Genomic DNA, 20,216 nt, shown 5'->3' with positions numbered 1-20,216 from the left:
TCCCCGGTCGCTGTGGATGTAAGTGGGGAAACCGAACAGAGTGAAGATGCTGTGCAGGGCTTTAATGACCGTGGCAGAAATCATGTCAGAGCATGGGATGGCGAAGGGGAACCTGGAGTACTCATCAATTACGTTGAGGAAGTACACGTTGCGGTCGGTGGAGGGGAGGGGCCCTTTGAAGTCCATGCTGAGGCACTCAAACGGGCGGGGGCCTTCACCAGGTGCGCTCTATCTGGCCGGTAGAAGTGGGGCTTGCACTCTGCGCGGACTTGGCAGTCTCTGGTTACGGTCCTGACCTCCTCAATGGAGGAGGGCAGGTTGCGGGCCTTGACAAAATGGAAGAATTGGGTGACCCCCGGGTGGCAGAGGTCATAGTGGAGAGCCCGGAGTCAGTCCACTTGTGCGCTGGCACATGTACCGCGGGATAAGGCATCAGGGGGTTCATTGAGCTTCCCCGGGCTATACAAGATCACATAGTTATAGGTGGAGAGCTCGAACCTCCACCTCAAGATCTTGTCATTTTTGATCTTGCCCCGCTGCGTATTATTAAACATAAAGGCACCCGACCATTGGTCAGTGAGGAGAGTGAATCTCCTGCCGGCCAGATAATGCCTCCAATGTCGCACAACTTCCACAATGGCTTGGGCTTCCTTTTCGACAGAGGAGTGTCAAATTTCAGAGGCATGGAGGGTGCGGGAACAGAAAGCCACAGGTCTGCCTGCCTGGTTGAGGGTGGCGGCCAGAGCTACGTCTGATGCATCGCTCTCCACCTGAAAGGGGAGGATGTCGTCGACCGCATGCATCGTGGCCTTGGCGATGTCCGCCTTGATGTGGTTGAAGGCCTGGCGGGCCTCAGCCGTCAGGGGAAAAACTGTGGACTTGAGAAGTGGGCGGGACGTGTCCGCATAATTTGGGACCTACTGGACGTAATACGAGAAAAAACCCAGGCATCGTTTCAGGGCCTTGGGGCAGTGGGGGAGAGGGAGGTCGAGGAGGAGGCGCATACGGTCAGGGTCGGGCCCTCGGACTCCATTTTTCACTATGTAGCCAAGGATGGCGAAGCGGTTGGTGCGGAACACACATTTCTCCTTATTGTAGGTGAGGTTAAGGAGTTTGGCAGTATTGAGGAATTTTGAGGTTTGCGTCGTGGTCCTGCTGATCGTGGCCGCAGATGGTGACGTTATATAGATATGGGAAGGTGGCCCGCAGCCCGTACCGGTCAACCATTCGGTCCATCTCTCGCTGGAAGACCGAGACCCCATTGGTGACGCCAAAGGGAACTCATGAGGAAATGATAGAGGCGGCCATCTGCTTCGAACGCAGTGTATTGGCGGTCCTCCGGGCGGATGGGGAGCTGGTGGTAGGCAGACTTCAAGTCAACTGTGGAGAAGACTCGATACTGCGCAATCTGATTGACCATGTCAGATATGCGAGGGAGCGGGTACACGTCGAGCTGCGTGTACCAGTTGATGGTCTGGCTGTAGTCAATGACCATCCTGTGCTTCTCCCCAGTCTTCACCACCACCACTTGAGCTCTCCCGGTCACAATATTACCCAGGAACACCCACATGTTTCAACCGTGACACATCACCTGTCCTGCTATACTTAATGTGTTTTACACAATTACTTAATTAAATTACTTACTTATGGTGCTTTTTATATGTTTTATTAACTTTACCACTAGGTCTGTACAGTTTTGAACCTTGGGGATAGAGTAGAACTTAACCACTTACCAGATTCTCACCAAACAGATAACTCCATTCCCTATTGTAGACGAAGAATTGATCCTAAAGGGTGAGAAAGTTAGAAAAAGCGAATGGAAACAAACAGCTCCTACCTCACCTTCACTGAATTACCCCTCTCTTCAAACCCCATGCTTGCACTCAGTTTCCATTTACTTAGGCTGCATTAAATGAACTGAGTTTATAGAAAAAGGAATTGGGGCTACAGGAACCAGATTAAACCAGTGAGCATATTACCTACAATCAGACAACTGAAGGCTGGTGTCAACCCATTTTAGGAAATTTCTTGTTCTTGAACATGGGTTTTAAACTCGCAGTATCTATTTGCAATCTTTCTTCGCTAACACACTTTGCAGAATGCACATTATCCCAAAGTGGCCTGTTGTCTATGTAATATTTAATAGTCCCCAACCATCTGCAGTGAATTCTGAGCATGAACAGTCATGCAAGGGCAGACGTTAATTTAGTTTAGTTGATCTGCCAAAACATAATGAAGCATCTCATCTATCATCGTGTGATTCCTTTCACACACCGTTACCAAATGGCCTGTTGCCGATATTCATAAATATTATATTCATATTTTCTCACATCTCTAAATTCATAGTTAGCACGCTCGCCCCAATTATCCATCACAAATTTTGCCAGTGGCCTCAATTCTGCCTCGATCCATTTTCCCAATACTTTATCCACAATGAGATTCTTTACCATGTGGTATTGCCACAAATCTACAAAATGCAAAATGTTTTTTCTTTATCTCACAGGTTTAAACCCATAGCGATGACTTCATTGAAATCGGCAGACTTCCAGTGGCGCCTATGAGGTGAGCGGTCGCACACAAGGTGGCTCCTGCTTAGGGATTTGGTTTTTGGCCCTTTTTGCCCGGTTAACAGGTGCACTTTTGGGACGAAAAGTGGGGTAACTAAAGTTTGTTGGTTCCTTCTCCAGAGAAGGATGTCTGGAGGATACTATACGAGGCCAAAGTCGAATAAATGCCCTTCTTCAGACTTAGAAGGCCCTCATGGTGCAGCAGAGGAGAAAATGGTGGAGCACGCCATGTCACCGTTACCCTCCCAATAAATAGCAGAGAAGTTAGTGAATTCCTCACAGGGGGGAATTCAAGAAGAAAAGACTAGCGATGTTGGAGGACCTGTCCAGATGGCGGTGGCACCCATTTGGATGACTGGATACAACAGAGCAGTGGTTGGAAACGCAGGGCTTGATGATTCGAGGTGGAGGAGGCTGGAGCTACAATGACCAAATTGCCTCTTTGGAGGCAGAGGTGGTGTTACTGGCAGAGGCCCAAAAGGTAGTGAAGGCCAAAGTGGATGATCAGGAAAACCTGAGGATTGTTGGGCTACTGGAGGGCTTTGAAGGTATGAAAGCCACAGAGTATGTGGCATAGGAATTCGGGTGGTTGGTGGGGGTGGGGTTCTTTGCAAGCCATCCCAAGGTGGGCCGGACCTACCAGTCGCTTCAACAAGTCCAGATCCAAGGATCCACTGCAGGCAGTTACAGTCTGACTCATCAAATCCTTACAATGCAGAAGGAAGCCATTCGGCCCATCGAGTCTACACAGACCCTCAGAGCGAGCACCCTACCAAGGCCCACACTTCCACCTTATCCCTGTAACCCCACCTAATCTTTTGGACACTATGGGCAATTTAGCATGGCCAGTCCACCTAACCGGCATATCTTTGGACCGTTGGAGGAAACGGAGCACCCGGACGAAATCCACGCCACACACGGGCAGATGTACAAACTCCACACAGACATTCATCCAAAGCTGGAACTGAGCCTGGGTCCCTGGTGCTGTGAAGCAGCAGTGCTAACCACTGTACTACCCTGCCGCCATTGATATCTGGACAAGGAACAAACTTTAAAGTGAGCAAAGGCCATACAAGAAAGTACATAGGAAGGCCATCCCTTCTGAATTTAACAAGACGTCAGGGTGGGACTGGCAAAATTGTGAATCGAGTTCAACAAGGCCAAGGCAGCGCTCCACAAGAGCAAGGTGCAGTTTGGAGTGATGTCCCCGACTCATTTGCGGTCCACGTACAGAGACCATTATTTTGACACGCTGGAGGAGTCAAATAACTTTGGGAGGAAAAATGGATTGGAACAGATCTGATTGTAGGATGTTATGGAGTTCTGAATTCTACATCTATCTGTGTTTGTGCCTTTTTTTTGTGTTTCTACTTTTCTGTTTTTTGTTTTGTCTTTTCCATGGTAGTGTGGAGGTTTCTTGTTTACTCGAACAAGTATGCAGGTTCATTCTTCCCAGAATGTACGATATTAAAAGTGGGATTGGGAAAGGGGGGGGGGGGGAAATTGTTTTTTTCCTTTTACTTGTTCCACAAGTGGGGGGTCACCTGGCTAGCAGGTATGGTAATTACAGGAGCGGAGTGGAGGAGAGGGCTGCAACTGGTTGCCCGGGGGGCGGGGGTGTTTAGGATTAAAGTAACAAGCCTAAATTGATTGGATTTTCTTTGTTTGGGGTGGGGGGGTGCATTTGGGAGTTAGTTGCAGTGTGTATTTGAAGTTGGAAGTGGGGATAATAGAGTGCTGGCGATGAAGGTTTCTTTGTTTATGGATTGATGTGGGGGTGGTGACATAGGCCACTTTGACTGGCCCTGGAATCGGGGTAGGCTTGGGCTCTGTTGGACTTCCTCAGGGACGTGGAATGTCTAATTCTAGTAGAGATGGGGGGCAGAGAAGCCCCCAGTTAGGATGGTTACATGGCATCTGATGGAATTAAACTTGGATGGCATGGTGACATAGTGGTTGGCACTGCAGCCTTACAGCGCCAGGGATTCGGATTGGATTCCGACCACGGGTAACTGTCTGTATGGAGTTTGCATATTCTTCCCGTGTCTCTCTGGGTGCTCCGATTTCCTTCCACAGTCCAAAGATGTGCAGGTTAGGTGGATTGGCCATGTTAAATTGCACCTTAAGGTGGGGTTACAGGTCCGGGGATTGGGCCTAGGTAGCATGGTGTAGGGTAGGGTGCCAGTGCAGACTCGATGGGCCAAATGGCCATTTTCTGCACCGTAGGAATTCTATGATTCTAAACGGTCCGGTTAAAAGGTCCTGGGTGTTTTCCCGTTTGAAGTGTTTGAAGGCAGATGTAATCGTCTTGCAGAAGACGCATCTGAGGGTTAGGGATCAGATGAGGCTCAGGCCGGGGTTGGTGGGCCAAGTATTCCACTCAAATTTTGATACAAGGACAAGCGGAGTGGCAGTGTTGATCAACAAGAAGGTGGCCTTTACAGCAGCCAGTATTTAGAAGGACCCTAGGGAAAGATATGAGATGGTGAGTGGGGAGTTGCCAGACGCTCCGGTGGTTTTAGTGAAGATGTGCACTGAATTAGGATGATGCGGTCATCATCAAAAAAGCTGTTGGCAGCCATCCCCAAACTAGATTTGCATCAATTGATCATGGGGGGTGACTTAATTATTTAATTGTGCATTGGACCCAAGGATGGATAGGTCTCGCCGCACATCCTTTGTAACTTTGGGGATGGTAAAATAGCTAGCAGTTTTCTTGGAGCAGATGAGGTGGTGGTGATGCTGGTGGGAAGCGGGTGGGGGTGGGGAGGAGATGGAACTGTGGAGCTTTAGATACCTGAGAGAGAGGGACTTTTCTTTCTTGCACGTGCAACGGGTCTACTCCGAAATAGATTTTTTTGGTGGTGGGGAAATCGACGATTTTAATATCAGACCACACCCCACACGATGTGGATATACAGCTGGAGACTGGCCAAGTCTAGCGCCCCCCGTGGAGGTAGGACACGATGCTCCTTGCAGACAAAGGGTTATGTAAAGGGTGGCTTCGGCTATCGATGACTATGTGAGATTCAACAAAAAGGGAGGTGTCACCCTTCACATTCCGCAAAGCGTTGAAGGCAGTTGTTAGGGGGGGCAGATAATTTTGTATAAGCCCCACAGGGACTTGAGGTGGACCTATAATATTCCACTGCCCCGACTGGAGAGTTATTAGCAGAGCGGAAGAAGCTACAGATAAAGTTCGAGCTTGTTTCGACAGGGAAGGTGGTGAACCAACTTTGTCGCTCGTAAGGGGCATTTTAGGAGTATGGTGAGAAGGCCAGCTGGTTATTGGTTTACTAGTTGAGGCGGCAGGCAGCCACATAGAAGCTAGCCCATGTCATGGATGGGGGGGGGGTTGCTGGTTACTGCTCCAAATAGGATTAATGGGGTATTTGAGGCTTTCTACCGGGGGCTGTACAAATCTGAGCCTTCGGAGGATGACTTGGGGATGGAGCAGTTTTTGGATGGGTTGAACTCCCCAATAGTGAACAGGGAGAGACGGCAGGCATGGAGGCACAACTGGAATTGGAGGAAATTATGTTCCATGCAGGAATCGAGGCTGCATGGTTTCACAGTGGAAATCTATAAACAGGTTATGGCCTTGTTGGCGCCACACTCATTGGGGATGTTTAATAACTCTGTCTCGGGGGTGTTGCCAGCCACGCTGGCATAGACATCAATTGCTTTGTTTCTTAAGGAGGATAAACATCCCTTGTAGTGGGAGTCTTCCAGGCCTATCTCACTGATGAATACTAATGCAAAGATGCTAGCTAAGGTGCTGGCGTCACGTCTGCAGGCGGTATCTGAGGACCAGACGGGGTTTGCAATGGCCAATATCAGAAGACATTTAAATGTGGTCCTATCGCCCTCCTTGGGGACACGCAGAGTGGATGTACCACTTTGAGATTTTGGAGTGATTTGGGTTTGGGACAACATTTATCTCCTGGGTAAAACTGCTGTATAGTGCCCCCACGGCTAGTGTCAGAACCAACTCGGTGACTTCAGGGTACAACCGGTTGCACGGGACACAAGGCAGGAATGCCCGCTGTCCCCGTGGCGATTGGTCCATTGACCATCATGCTTAGATAGTCAGGTAAGTGTCGAGGGACATTGGGGGGTTGGGGGGGGGGGGGGGGGGGAGTGGTGGTGAGGAACATAGGGTGTCCCTTTATGAGGACAACTTGTTGCCAAATGTTTCAGGCCCTCTCTCTAGTGTGGGGAGGGTAATGGAGCTGTTGAGGAAATTTAGTTCCTTCTCAGAATACCAATTGAATGTGAGTAAGTGAGAGAGATCTTTCTGGTGAATCACCTGGGGAAGGAAGTAAATTTGTGAAGGCTGCCATTTAAGCTAGCCAACACGAGGTTCAGGTATTTAAGGATACAGGTGGCTCATGATTGGAACTTGCCACATAAATTGAAGCTGGCCAGTCTGGTGGAGGGAGTGAAGGGGGACTTGAAGAGGTGGGATGCACTCCTGCTGTCCTTGGCAGGGAGAGTGCAGACGGTCAAAATGAACATTCTGCCGAGATTCTTATTTGTGTTCCAGCGAGTCCCAATCTTTCTCCCCAAATCTTTTTTTGGTAGGGTTGATCAGTTAATTTTGGCCATTATTTGGGCAGGTCAGAGCCCAAGGATTCTAAACCTTCCGGCAGAAGGAGAGGCAATCGGAGGGCTGGCGCTATTGAATCTGATGTTCTATCATTGGATGGTGAGCATCGAGAAAGTGCGGGGGTGGATGAAGGAATTGGGGTCGAGGTGGGGTGGATGGAGGAGGCTTCCTTGGTGGGTTCATGGCTATGGGCGATGGTTATGACTCCTCTTCAAATCTCTCCAGCCAAGGTCTCTACGAGCCCAGTGGTGGTGGCGTCGCTAAGAATTTGGAGCCAATTCAGGCAGCATTTTAAATTGGGAGCAATGTCACTACTGTCAGCAATTTGTGGGAGCCAGAGGTTCATGCCGTCCAGGACGGATGCAATGTATAGGATTTGATGGGAGGTGTCCAGACGTTCATGGATTTGCTTGTGGTGGATAGGTCCACGGGGCTGCAGGAGATAGTGGAGAAATTTCAACTCCCAAGGAGGAGCACGTTTAAGTATATGCAAGTATATTAAGTGCAAAGCTTTGTTCGTGAGGAATTGTCTTGTTGCCTCTGCTACCAGGACCTACGCTTATGGACAAAATGTTATCACTAGATGAGATAGGGGTGTCATGATATGCACTCATGCACACAATGAGATACAGACAGGCAGTGACAAGACACCCAGTACAGCCAATCAACACACAGGACAGAACACAATCAATCACCAGGCAGAACACTAGAGGGTGGTCTCCCACTATAAAACACACGAGGCATCAGCACTCTGCCTCTTTCCACTGGTGACAACTGTAGTGACAGTCAGGGTGTATATATCAGTCAGCACCTTCTACACGTGGCTCAGAGCTAGTCTAGTCTAGTTAGTTATAGTAAGGACACTTAGATTAGTAGTGTCAAACCCACAGCGAACTGTGTGCACTGCTTAAGAAGTTCAATAAAGCGTATTGAACCAACATCACAGTTTGGAGTCTACTTTCTTTTTTTTTTTAAATATATTTTATTGAAATTTTTTTTTTCCCTGAGCAACATTTTTCCCGTTTACAAAACAAACGAAACGATAACAATAACAAAACAGAATTTTTAAAAACTTTTTAACAATAATAATAATAATAATAATAATAATGTACAAGTAACAAAACCTCATTCTCTATTGACCTATACTCAACTAAGCCTCCTCCACCCCCCCCTCCCCCCTGGGTTGCTGCTGCTGGTCATCTGTCTTCCCTCTAACGTTCCCCTAGGTAGTCGAGAAATGGCTGCCACCGCCTGGTGAACCCTTGAGCCGATCCTCTCAGGGCAAACTTTATCTGCTCCAGTTTAATAAACCCCGCCATATCGTTTACCCAGGCCTCCAGTCCGGGGGGTTTCGCCTCCTTCCACATGAGTAGGATCCTACGCCGGGCTACTAGGGACGCAAAGGCCACGACATCGGCCTCTTTCGCCTCCTGCACTCCCGGCTCTTCCGCAACTCCAAATAGAGCTAACCCCCAGCCTGGTTTGACCCGGGCCTTCACCACCTGCGAAATCACTCCCGTCACTCCCTTCCAATACCCTTTCAGTGCCGGGCACGCCCAAAACATATGTGCGTGGTTTGCCGGGCTCCCGCCACACCTCCCACATTTGTCCTCCACTCCAAAGAACCTGCTCAATCTTGCCCCCGTTATGGGTGCTCTATGTAGCACCTTAAATTGAATCAGGCTAAGCCTGACGCATGAGGAAGAGGAATTTACCCTGCTTAGGGCATCAGCCCACATACCCTCCTCTATCTCCTCCCCTAATTCTTCTTCCCACTTTCTTTTTAGTTCGCCCACCGACTCCTCCCCCTCTTCCCTCATCTCTCTATAAATCTCTGACACCTTGCCCTCTCCGACCCACACCCCTGAAAGCACCCTGTCCTGTATCCCCTGTGTCGGGAGCCGCGGAAATTCCCTCACCTGTTGTCTAGTAAACGCCCTCACCTGCATATATCTCAAGAAATTCCCCCGGGGTAACTTATACTTTTCCTCCAGTGCTCCCAAGCTCGCAAAAGTCCCATCTATGAATAAATCTCCCACCTTCCTAATTCCCAACTGGTACCAGCTCTGAAATCCTCCATCCATTCTTCCTGGGGCGAACCTATGGTTGTTCCTGATAGGGGACCCCACCAGGGCTCCCCGCACCCCTCTCTGTCGCCTCCACTATCCCCATATATTCAGTGTTGCCGCCACCACCGGGTTCGTGGTGTACTTTTTCGGTGAGAACGGTAGCGGCGCCGTCACCAGCGCCTCTAGACACGGCCCTTTACAGGACCTTCTCTCCAGCCTTTTCCACGCCGCTCCCTCACCCTCCATCATCCATCTACGTATCATTGCCACATTGGCGGCCCAATAATAATCTCCCAAGTTCGGTAGTGCCAGTCCTCCTCTGTCCCTACTGCGCTGAAGGAGCCCACTCCTTACTCTTGGACTTTAAGAGGTGGGACATGCAGCCCACACAAAGCTCGTAATGCTCCTATCTATTTTATTAAAAAAGGTCCTGGTGATTAAAATAGGGAGACATTGAAATACAAATAAGAACCTCGGGAGGACCATCATCTTAATTGCTTGCACCCTGCCCGCCAGCGATAAAGGCTGCATGTCCCACCTCTTAAAGTCCTCCTCTATTTGTTCTACCAGCCATGTCAGATTAAGTCTGTGCAAGGTTCCCCAGCTCCTAGCGATCTGAATCCCCAAGTATCGGAAGTTTCTTTCCACTTTCCTTAGCGGTAAGCCTTCTCTCTCTCTACTCTGGTCCCCTGGATGTATCACATATAATTCACTCTTCCCCATGTTTAACCTATACCCCGAAAATTCCCCGAACCTCCTCAAGATTCGCATAACCTCTATCATCCCCCCCGCTGGGTCCGACACGTATAATAGGTCATCCGCGTATAACGAGACTCGGTGTTCTTCTCCCCCTCTAGTCACCCCTCTCCATTTCCTGGAGTCTCTCAACGCCATGGCCAGAGGTTCAATTGCCAACGCAAAAAACAATGGAGACAGCGGGCATCCCTGTCTTGTTCCCCTATATAATCGGAAATACTCCGATCTATGTCGACCTGTAACTACGCTTGCCGTTGGTGCCCCATAAAGTAGTCTAACCCAGCGAATAAACCCGTTCCCAAACCCAAACCTCCTTAACACTTCCCATAAATACTCCCACTCCACCCTATCAAATGCCTTCCCTGCGTCCATTGCCGCCACTATCTCTGCCTCCCCCTCCACTGAGGGCATCATTATCACCCCTAATAGCCGTTGCACGTTAACATTCAATTATCTCCCTTTTACGAACCCTGTCTGGTCTTCGTGCACCACCCCTGGGACACAGTCCTCTATCCTCGATGCCAGCACCTTTGCTAGCAATTTGGCGTCCACGTTCAATAGTGAAATAGTTCTATAGGACCCACACTGCATCGGATCTTTGTCCCTCTTCAAAATTAGCGATATCGTCGCCTCCGACATTGTCGGGGGTAGTGTCCCCCCTTCCCTGGCCTCATTGAACATCCTCGCCAACAACGGGGCCAACAAGTCCATATATTTTCTGTAGAATTCCACCGGGAACCCGTCCGGCCCCGGGGCCTTCCCTGCTTCCCAGTCCCTTAATAACCTCGTCCACTTCAATCGGCGCCCCCAGGCCTGCCACCGCCTGCTCCTCCACTTTCGGGAACCTCAATTGGTCCAGGAACTGCCGCAACCCCTCCTCTCCCTCTGGGGGCTGAGACCTATACAGTTCTTCATAAAAGGTCTTAAACACCTCATTTATCTTTCCTGCCCTTCGCACAGTGTCTCCCCTTTCATTCCTAATTCCTCCTATCTCCCTTGCTGCTGCCCTCTTTCGCAGTTGGTGCGCCAACAGGCAACTAGCCTTTTCCCCAGATTCATACCTCCTCCCCTGTGCCTTCCTCCACAGTACCTCCGCCTTTCTGATGGTCAGAAGGTCAAACTCGGTCTGGAGTCGTCTCCTCTCCCTGTACAGCTCCTCCTCCGGGGTCTCTGCAAATTCCCTGTCCACCCTTAAAATCTCCCCCAGTAATCTATCCCTTTCCTTGGCCTCTGTTTTCCTTTTGTGGGCCCCAATAGAAATCAGCTCTCCTCTGACCGGGCAGCACGGTAGCACAAGTGATTAGCACTGTGGCTTCACAGCGCCAGGGTCCCAGGTTCGATTCCCCGCTGGGTCACTGTCTGTGCGGAGTTTGCATGTTCTCCCCGTGTCCGCGTGGGTTTCCTCCGGGTGCTCCGGTTTCCTCCCACAGTCCAAAGACGTGCAGGTTAGGTGGATTGGCCATGATAAATTACCCGTAGTGTCCATAAGGGTTGGGAGGGGTTATTGGGTTGCGGGGATAAGGTGGAAGTGAGGGATTAATGTGGGTCGGTGCAGACTCGATGGGCCGAATGGCCTCCTTCTGCACTGTATGTTCTATGTCTATGTCTATGACCACCGCTTTTAGTGCTTCCCAGACCACTTCCACAGGGACCTCGCCGTCGTCATTGACCTCCAGGTATCTCTCGATACACCCCCTCACTCTTGCACACACTCCCTCATCCGCCATCAGTCCCACATCTAATCGCCAGAGTGTTCTCTGCTCCCTGTCCTCTCCTACTTCCAGGTCCACCCAATGTGGGGCATGATCCGAAACCGCTATGGCTGAGTATTCAGCTTCTTCCACCCTAGAGATCAACGACCTTCCTAAAACAAAAAAATCTATCCGGGAGTACACTTTATGGACGTGGGAGAAGAAGGAATACTCCCTAGCCCTGGGTCTAAGAAATCGCCATGGATCCACTCCCCCCATTTGGTCCATAAACCCCTTAAGTACCTTGGCCGCTGCCGGCCTTCTTCCAGTCCTTGAGCTGGATCTATCTAGCCCCGGGTCCAGCACCGTATTGAAGTCCCCTCCTAAAATCAAATTTCTTGCCTCCAGGTCCGGAATACGCCCCAGCATCCGTCTCATGAACCCCGCATCGTCCCAATTTGGGGCATACACATTAGCCAACACGACCTCCATTCCCTCCAGCCTACCACTCACCATTACATATCTACCTCCACTATCTGCTACGATGGTCTTTGCTTCAAATGCTACCCGTTTCCCCACCAAAATGGCCACCCCTCTGTTCTTTGCGTCCAGTCCTGAGTGGAACACCTGTCCCACCCATCCTTTCCTTAGCCTAACTTGGTCCGCCACCTTTAGGTGCGTCTCTTGGAGCATAACCACGTCTGCCCTTAGTCCTTTCAAATGGACCTTTTTATCGGTCCATTCAGGCCTCTCACGTTCCAAGTGATCAGCCTCACTGGGGGGCTACCTGCCCCCCTCCCGTGTTGACTAGCCATTACCTTCTCTAGGCCAGTCCATATCCCGCCTCCGCGCTCCCGCTCGCTCCCCCAGCGTCGCATTCCGCCCCCGACCACCCTCTCTTTAGCCATTTCCTTTTGGATTTCCGCAGCAGCAACCCAGTTGTCCCCCCCCCATTCCCCGTTTACTTCTCGATTAACTTTCACCATCCCATTAACAAAAACAATAATAACAACAATAACATTTCCCTGCAGCATCAGTCCCTCAGTTCCGGTCCAGTTTCTCTTCATTGATGAAGGACCATGCTTCCTCCGCCGTCTCAAAATAATAGTGTCTCTCCTGATGCGTGACCCATAGTCTTGCCGGCTGCAGCATCCCAAACTTCACCTTCCTTTTGTGGCTCGGTTGAAGCTCGCCCTCCTTCTCGCCACCTCCGCATTCCAGTCCTGGTAGATCCTTACCACAGCATTCTCCCATCTGCTACTCCGCACCTTTTTAGCCCATCTCAGGACCTCTTCTCTGTCCTTAAGGCGGTAGAATCGCACGATTATCGCCCTCGGTGGTTCTCCCGCTTTTGGTCTTCTCGCCGGGATCCGATTTGCCCACTCCACCTCCATGGGGCCCGCAGGGGCCTCAGCACCCATCAGTGAGCTCAGCATCTTACTCGCGTACGCTCCACAGTCCACTCCTTCCACACCCTCCGGGAGACCTAGTATCCTAAGGTTCTTTCCTCGCGCTCCATTTTCAAGGGCCTCAATCCTGTCAGCACACTTTTTATGAAGTGCCTCGTGCGTCTGAGTCTTGACCGCCAGGCCCAGGACCTCGTCCTCAATACCTGACACCCTCTGCTCCACCACGCGAAGTTCAGTCTCCTGGGTCTTTAAAGTCTCCTTAAGCCCCTCAATTGCCTGTAACAACGGGGTCATTACCTCCTTCTTCAGCAGGTCCACGAACCGTCTCACAACCTCGTCCTGCTCAGGCCCCCATGTCACCTGCGATCCCTCCGCCGCCATTTTGTTCTCCACTCCCTCTGACCTTGTGGTTGAAGATTCTTCGGGCTGCAGCCGCCGCCGCCGGTTTTTCCCTCCGTCGTTCGGGGGGGACTCCCTTCCCTCGCGCCTCGCACCGGGTTTTTCGGCCGGCAAAGTCCCCGTTGGGGCTCTTAAAAGAGCCCGAAGTTCCGTCGGAGCTGGAGCCGCCGAAACGTGCGGCTAGCTCATCCCTGCCGCAACCGGAAGTCCTGGAGTCTACTTTCAAGTACAACTACATCCAGTTGCAGTCTGTGTTACCTCAAGGTGAATAACACACAATGTTAGTCTACTTTCTTGAAGTGGTTTACCTCGAGTGATTCTGTTACGACCAGCAAGTGCCTTCCAGCGGCATGGAAAAGATCCAGGCCCCCCCACAGCTACGGATCTCCGGCAATCTCGGCGCCAACTGGCGGGTCTTCAAACAAAGGTTCCTTCTCTACATTGAGGCCTCAGGCCTTGGGGATGCGTCCGATGCCAGAAAAATCGTGCTGCTCCTATCAACTGCGGGGGACCAAGCCATCCAGATTTTCAACTCGCTTAATTTTACCGACGGCCAGGACAAGACCAAATTCAAGACCGCTTGAGAGAAGTTCGACAGTCACTGTGAAGTTGAAACAAACGGGAGCTTTGAGCGCTATATCTTCCAGCAACACATTCAGGATAAGGATGAACCTTTCCAATCCTTTCTAACTCATCTCCGTATATTAGCGCAGTCCTGCAATTATGGTGACACCGCTGATTCCATCATCAGGGAACAGATCGTGTTTGGGGTGTACTCCGATTCCTTGCGGGAGCAACTCCCCAAAATTAAACACATGACCCTGCCAGTCGCAATCGAGACGTGTCTCATGTCATGTGAGAGTACCTTTAAGAAATGGATGTTTAAGCAACGTACCTTTAAGAAATGGAGCTGATCATATTACTGAAGTGATGTCAGTGGGTGGGGGGGGGAGCTGAGCTCACTTCTGCTTTTTGAGTTTCAGTTTGAGAGCGCAGCTGGGAGTGTGTGTGTTTTGCTGTGAGCTGCATGAAGAAAACACAGCTGGTCTGTTGATTTCTGCAATCCAAAGACTATAAATATATTGAATGTAACCTAATGTGATCTTATTTTTGAAGGTTTGAAGTCTTTTGGCTGTTCAAAGGAACAGTTTGAAGGATTATGTAATGTCGTAGTCTTTGGGGTTATCTTTGAAGTAATGGGTGTTAAGATATTCAATGTTTGTTTTAAAGGGGTTAACTTGAGTTCATAGAATAAACATTGTTTTGTTTTAAAAACCACTTGTCCATTTCTGCTGTATCACACCTGGAGAGTACGCCGTGTGCTTCCCACACCACAATCTATTAAAAGTTGTGGGTCGGTTGAACTCCATGAAACACTTTGGGGTTCTGTAAACCCCGACCCATAACAATAGTGCATGAGCATGCGAGAAATCGGTACTTCCGTCTCAAATCGGCAGAATACAAAAAACGTGCCTCCCACGAGGCAGTGAGTGTACAGGCCATCGCCCGGATGCAGCGCCTCCGTACCGATGAAAGCGGCCATTTCGCGCTCTTTTCCCGGGGCCCCACGCATGCGCAACACGAACGGGAGAACCAAGCGACCGAAAACCAGACTGTGCAGGTGCGAACGTCGGCTGATCGCACTGCGCATGTGCGACGATGCACAGAGCATAACGGCGTCAACGTCATGACATGCCCGAACTGTGGCACCGCCCACTTAAAGCGGCAACGCCCTGCAAAAGGCAGGCAATGTTTAAATTGCGGGAAGTCTGGACATGATGCAGCTTTGTGCAGGTCTGCACCACCAATCTGGCAGCAATCCCGCCTGTCAAGGCGCCGTCGTCCCCACCTCCACCTCTCAGGCGGTCGACAAGGATCCGACGCAAGCCCCAAAGATTGGACTTATAGACATTTATCTTGTAAATTTTGTTCTTTATCTGCACGCTAGACACCTCTCATGCATATATTCATCCACTCGCCATTTAATGTAAATAGTCATACATGTAAATACAGTTGCATATGCTCCAAGCAAACAACATTTTTTTTTTATAAAAGGGAGGGATGTCATGATATGCACATAATGAGATACAGACAGGCAGTGACAGACACCTAGTACAACCAAACAACACACAGGACAGAACACAACCAATCACCAGGCAGAACACTAGAGGGTGGTCTCCCACTATAAAACACACGAGGCATCAGCACTCTGCCCCTTTCCACTGGTGACAACTGTAGTGACAGTCAGGATGTATATATCAGTTAGCACCTTCTAATCGTGGTTCAGAGCTAGTCTGGTCTAGTTAGTTATAGTAAGCACACTTAGATTAGTAGAGTGTCAAACCCACAGCGAACTGCGTGCACTGCTTAAGTTCAATACAGCGTATTGAACCAACATCACAGTTTGGAGTCTGCAGGTGCGAACGCCGGCTGACCGCACTGCGCATGTGCGATGATGCACGGAGCGTAACGACGTCAACGTCATGACGTGCCCGAACTGCGGCACCGCCCATTTAAAGCGGAAATGCCCTGCACAAGGCAGGCGATGTTTAAATTGCGGGAAGCCTGGACATTATGCAAGCTTGTTCCATGTCTGCACCACCAATCTAGTTCAAGTAGTTCATAGGATGCATTTAATTAGAGCACGCATGAGTGGGTACTTCCCCTGAATAGAGGACAGGTATGAGCGATATCTAAGGGAGCTGACGAACCAGTTACACATGTTCTGTTCCTGCCCAAAAGTTTGGGGTCTCCTTTTTTGAGACTATGTCGGAGATTGTGGAGGTCAGCCTGGAGACGTGTCCATTGGTGGCGATCTTCAGAGTGTCAGACTCGCCAGCACTTCTGGAAGGTAAGAAGGCTGAAGCCCTGGCCTGCGTGTCACTTATTGCCCAGAAACGATTCCTGCTTGTATGGAGGTCGCTGGCTCCACCAAAGGCCTCGGCGTGGTTGAGGAACTTATCAGTATTGCGGAGACTGGAAAAGATTAAATGTGGCATTAGAGGGTCGGAGGAAGGATTCTATTCTAGGTGGAAGCCATTTATCACCTTCTTTAAGAGATTGGTCATGGCCAGCAACTAGTGTGGGTTGGTTAAGCTGAGTGTGTGTTGGGGGGGGGTCTTGGGTGGAATGGAGGGGATTAAGAATATTATTATAAAACATAATCTGTATATATTTTGTTGGACTGTTTTGTATGTGATAAACAACATTATTTGAATAAAAATATTTATTGAAAAAATTACTTCATTGAAATCCCTTCCTAAGGGTAGATATAAGGTCGCAATTGTGTCCTTCTGTACTTCTTACATATATCACATCTATCACTTATCTGCTCCAAGATTAGTCCACTCTTCATCCTTTATTCCTGCATCCTATAGCAACAATTTTAACCTTTGGGAAGAGGGTTGGGCAAACAGCCCTTGCAACTTTAAAATATTCAGATTTTTGTCTTCTAAATTCCTATTTATTGATACCAAGAGTAGTCACTTAACTCCTTCACAGAAAAGTTTGGTTTCATTAAAGGAATAATATAACGCCCAAATTGCGGGAATGGTAAATCCACAGGTTTAAGTACAATGGCCATGTCATTTTCCATGTCGGGTTTTATTTACAGTGCAGGAGGCCATTCAGCCCATCGAGTCTGCACCGGCTCTTGGCAAGAGCACCCTACCCAAGCTATCCCCATAACCCAGTAACCCCACCCAACACCAAGGGCAATTTTGGACACGAAGGGCAATTTAGCATTGCCGATCCATCTAACCTGCACAGCTTTGGACTGTGGGAGGAACCCGGAGGAAACCCATGCACACACGGGGAGACCGTGCAGACTCCGCACAGACAGTGACCAAGCCGGGAATTGAACCTGGGACTCTGGAGCTGTGAAGCAATTGTGCTAACCACTATGCTACCATGCTACCCTTTCATTTGCGCTTTTACTCAATGGCAATGGTATTCCACTGGACACTACATTTATGCAGATAAAATGATTGATTCCGGCTATCTTGCAGGAAATCACTACTCTCTTACAGGATTTCTCCGGCTATCTTGCAGGGAATCACTACTCTCTTTCAGGTTTCAGTGTGTCATCATCCCCAAAATCGATAACTCATGGAAATCTCAAATTCCGTAACCGTACCAATCTTTATTACTTAAGAAGCCCAGGTAACATTTCAGTCATTCCAATTGTAGACATGCATCTGCTATCTAACAGCACACAATTGAAGACACTGCAACCAACGTATTAATCACCAGGCTGAAATTTTGCGTAGCAAATACAATACCTGCTTTCTGATCGACATCTCCAGCTTCTTCCAAGTCAGCTGTCTCGCATTTAATTTTGAACACTTTATTACACCATTTAGACAATTCATTGGGAAATTGTATTTCAAATAATTGTACATCGAATCGCACCTAAATCACCAATTGGCCACACCTTGGCCATTTCTGGAGTCAATTATTTTTTCTGGAATCAATCATTTTATTGTAAGTCCCCAAATCTTTCACCTGTCCCAATTGTCAAAGGTGTTTCCGCTCTCATTATTTCCAGTTACAATTCAAATTTGAAATGATGCTTATCTGGACAGTCTCACCATCCCATTAACATTGTGTTCTCCATTTTCTGTTTTAATGCTGAATGGTCCATTTGTGCCATGGATGCGGCCGGAAAATAATATTTTCCAAGGAAGTCTTGTAGAGCTTCTGCCATCTGTTCTAGCAGTGAGCAAATTTAACTCCCGCCAAAATTAGAAGTCTGCCCATTTTCGATACTTTAGCACAGTGCAATAACTTAAATGCCCGCACTCATTGAGGAATTTCTAGACAGAATGTTTTGCAATCTTGCATATAGTCTATGGAACTCCATTATTTTGTCTTCAAATGAATTATTCTTCGACCTTCTAATTTTTTCAAAATCTGATTACACCACATAAGAACATAATAAATCTACCTTTTGGTTAATTCTATCCATAAAATTTAATATTTCCAAAACTTTACCCATGTTCAACTGTTCAAGCGCCATCTCTGAAATTACTTTAAACTTAATTTGCTTTCGTACAGTAGTGAAAATGCCACAGCCGCTCGGTTTCTTTCCGCAAGGATGTAACCCGCGTCCACATGGTTACATCTAAGGTTGATGCTCAGAGTATTCATTCCCTGGAACTCGATCTTTTGATTCAGCCATTTTCTGAAGTGACTTCAAACCATTTATCTCGTGAAATTAACTCCAAATACCGTCTTTTGTCTGGAGATAGCTTAGCTTCCAATCTCTTACTTAGAAGCAGTAACCATTATCTGCTGCCACTGTAAAACGCCAATGGCTTGTTGGTAACAAAGAAACCAAATCTTGACTTCTTCCAGAAAGTGCTTTATTTCCAATGACAAAATTCCCCCAATACATATTTCCCCTTCATATTCTTTTGAGCATATCCAACTAAAATGGGGTCAAATTAACAAGTTAAATTAAGGGGTTAGATAAGCCCTTAAATGGAAACCGCAACAAAGGAAATTGTTTCAGTGATGTGTTTAACCAAGTAACCTACAATTACTAACTTAAACATTCCTTGACAGTCCGAACACGCAAATGCCCCAGTTTTAAAATCCTCAACCTGGTTTTTAAATCCCTCCAAAGCCTCAGCATTTCCCATCTCCGTGACCTCCTCCAGTTCTAAAACCATAAGAGTAGAATTAGGGCATTTCGGCCCATCGAGTTTGCGCCGCCATTCAAGATATGTTTCTCATCCCCATTCTCCTGCCTTCTCCCCATAACCTCTGATCCCTCCTGCAAGCCTTGAAGTTCTCTGCGCTCTTGTGATCCTTGTATCTTGTGCATCTTTAATTTTAATCGCGCCACTGTTTATAGCCCTGCTTTCAGCTGCCTTGAATCTATGCTTCGGAATTCCATGCCCAAACCTTTTTGCCTCTCTACTTTCTCTTAACATAATCCTCAAAATAGATCTCTTTGATTCAGGTCTTGATCATCTGTCCTCATATCTACTTCTTTGTCTTTTTCTTTAGTGATATGACTCTTGCTATATGGCACGACCATTAGGCGTTTGGGGACATTTTACATTATCGAAATTCAAGCTATTATCATTTCTTGGTCTCTTTTAATGCAGGCATTAAACTGCTTTATTGAAATGGGTTCATGCCTGTACTAAAATAACAAACAGATGAATACAAAAGAAAATACTTTAGGTGTGCATCCACTAATAATATCAAAATTAATTTCTAGGTTGTTTGAAAACATGATACTATGTAAAAGAAAGTTCCTAACTGCTGAAACTTGTTCAGTTTTCATTATGCTTAGAAACGAATTTACTTAGACACAAATAGATCTATATTCAATTTGTTGCCACCTCGGATTGCACGTAAATTAAGATTTCTATGTATTCGTCATGCCGCTATTTCAGAGGATTTTCTGATTTCACATTCTGGTGAGGTACACGGACAGCTGGAATTGTACATCAGCATGATACATATGATTTTCAATCACACTTTTACATGGTCAGAAAATCATGTGAAGTTTCTGTCCAAACTTCTTTGTGCTTCTGGGAGCTCCCAATTGAAAATATGAAGACGAACAATTATTCAACACTTTGGTGAATTAAATTTCATTGGAACAACCAAAACTACATTCAATGAATAGCTACTAATGGGCTTTATTTTATGGACAACCCAACAAGATGCAGAACCCTCCACTGTGCCGTAACGAGATACTT

The 20,216-nt window shown here is 48.1% G+C and overlaps 1 protein-coding gene and 1 long non-coding RNA gene across 2 annotated transcripts in view; one reads left to right on the top strand and one right to left on the bottom strand.

Moving 5' to 3' along the window:
- Nucleotides 1–20,216, bottom strand: part of LOC140408558 (testican-3-like) — a 959,832-nt gene that overhangs the window by 735,206 nt on the left and 204,410 nt on the right. The gene's annotated exons all lie outside the window — the stretch shown is intronic.
- LOC140408559 (uncharacterized) overlaps nt 1–20,216 on the top strand; it is a 303,176-nt gene that overhangs the window by 99,138 nt on the left and 183,822 nt on the right. The gene's annotated exons all lie outside the window — the stretch shown is intronic.

The sequence above is a fragment of the Scyliorhinus torazame genome, chromosome 3, assembly GCF_047496885.1.
Source record: "Scyliorhinus torazame isolate Kashiwa2021f chromosome 3, sScyTor2.1, whole genome shotgun sequence".
NCBI lineage: Eukaryota > Metazoa > Chordata > Chondrichthyes > Carcharhiniformes > Scyliorhinidae > Scyliorhinus > Scyliorhinus torazame.
The sequence above is the reverse complement of the archived record's forward strand: the minus strand, read 5'-3'. Positions and strand labels throughout refer to the sequence as shown.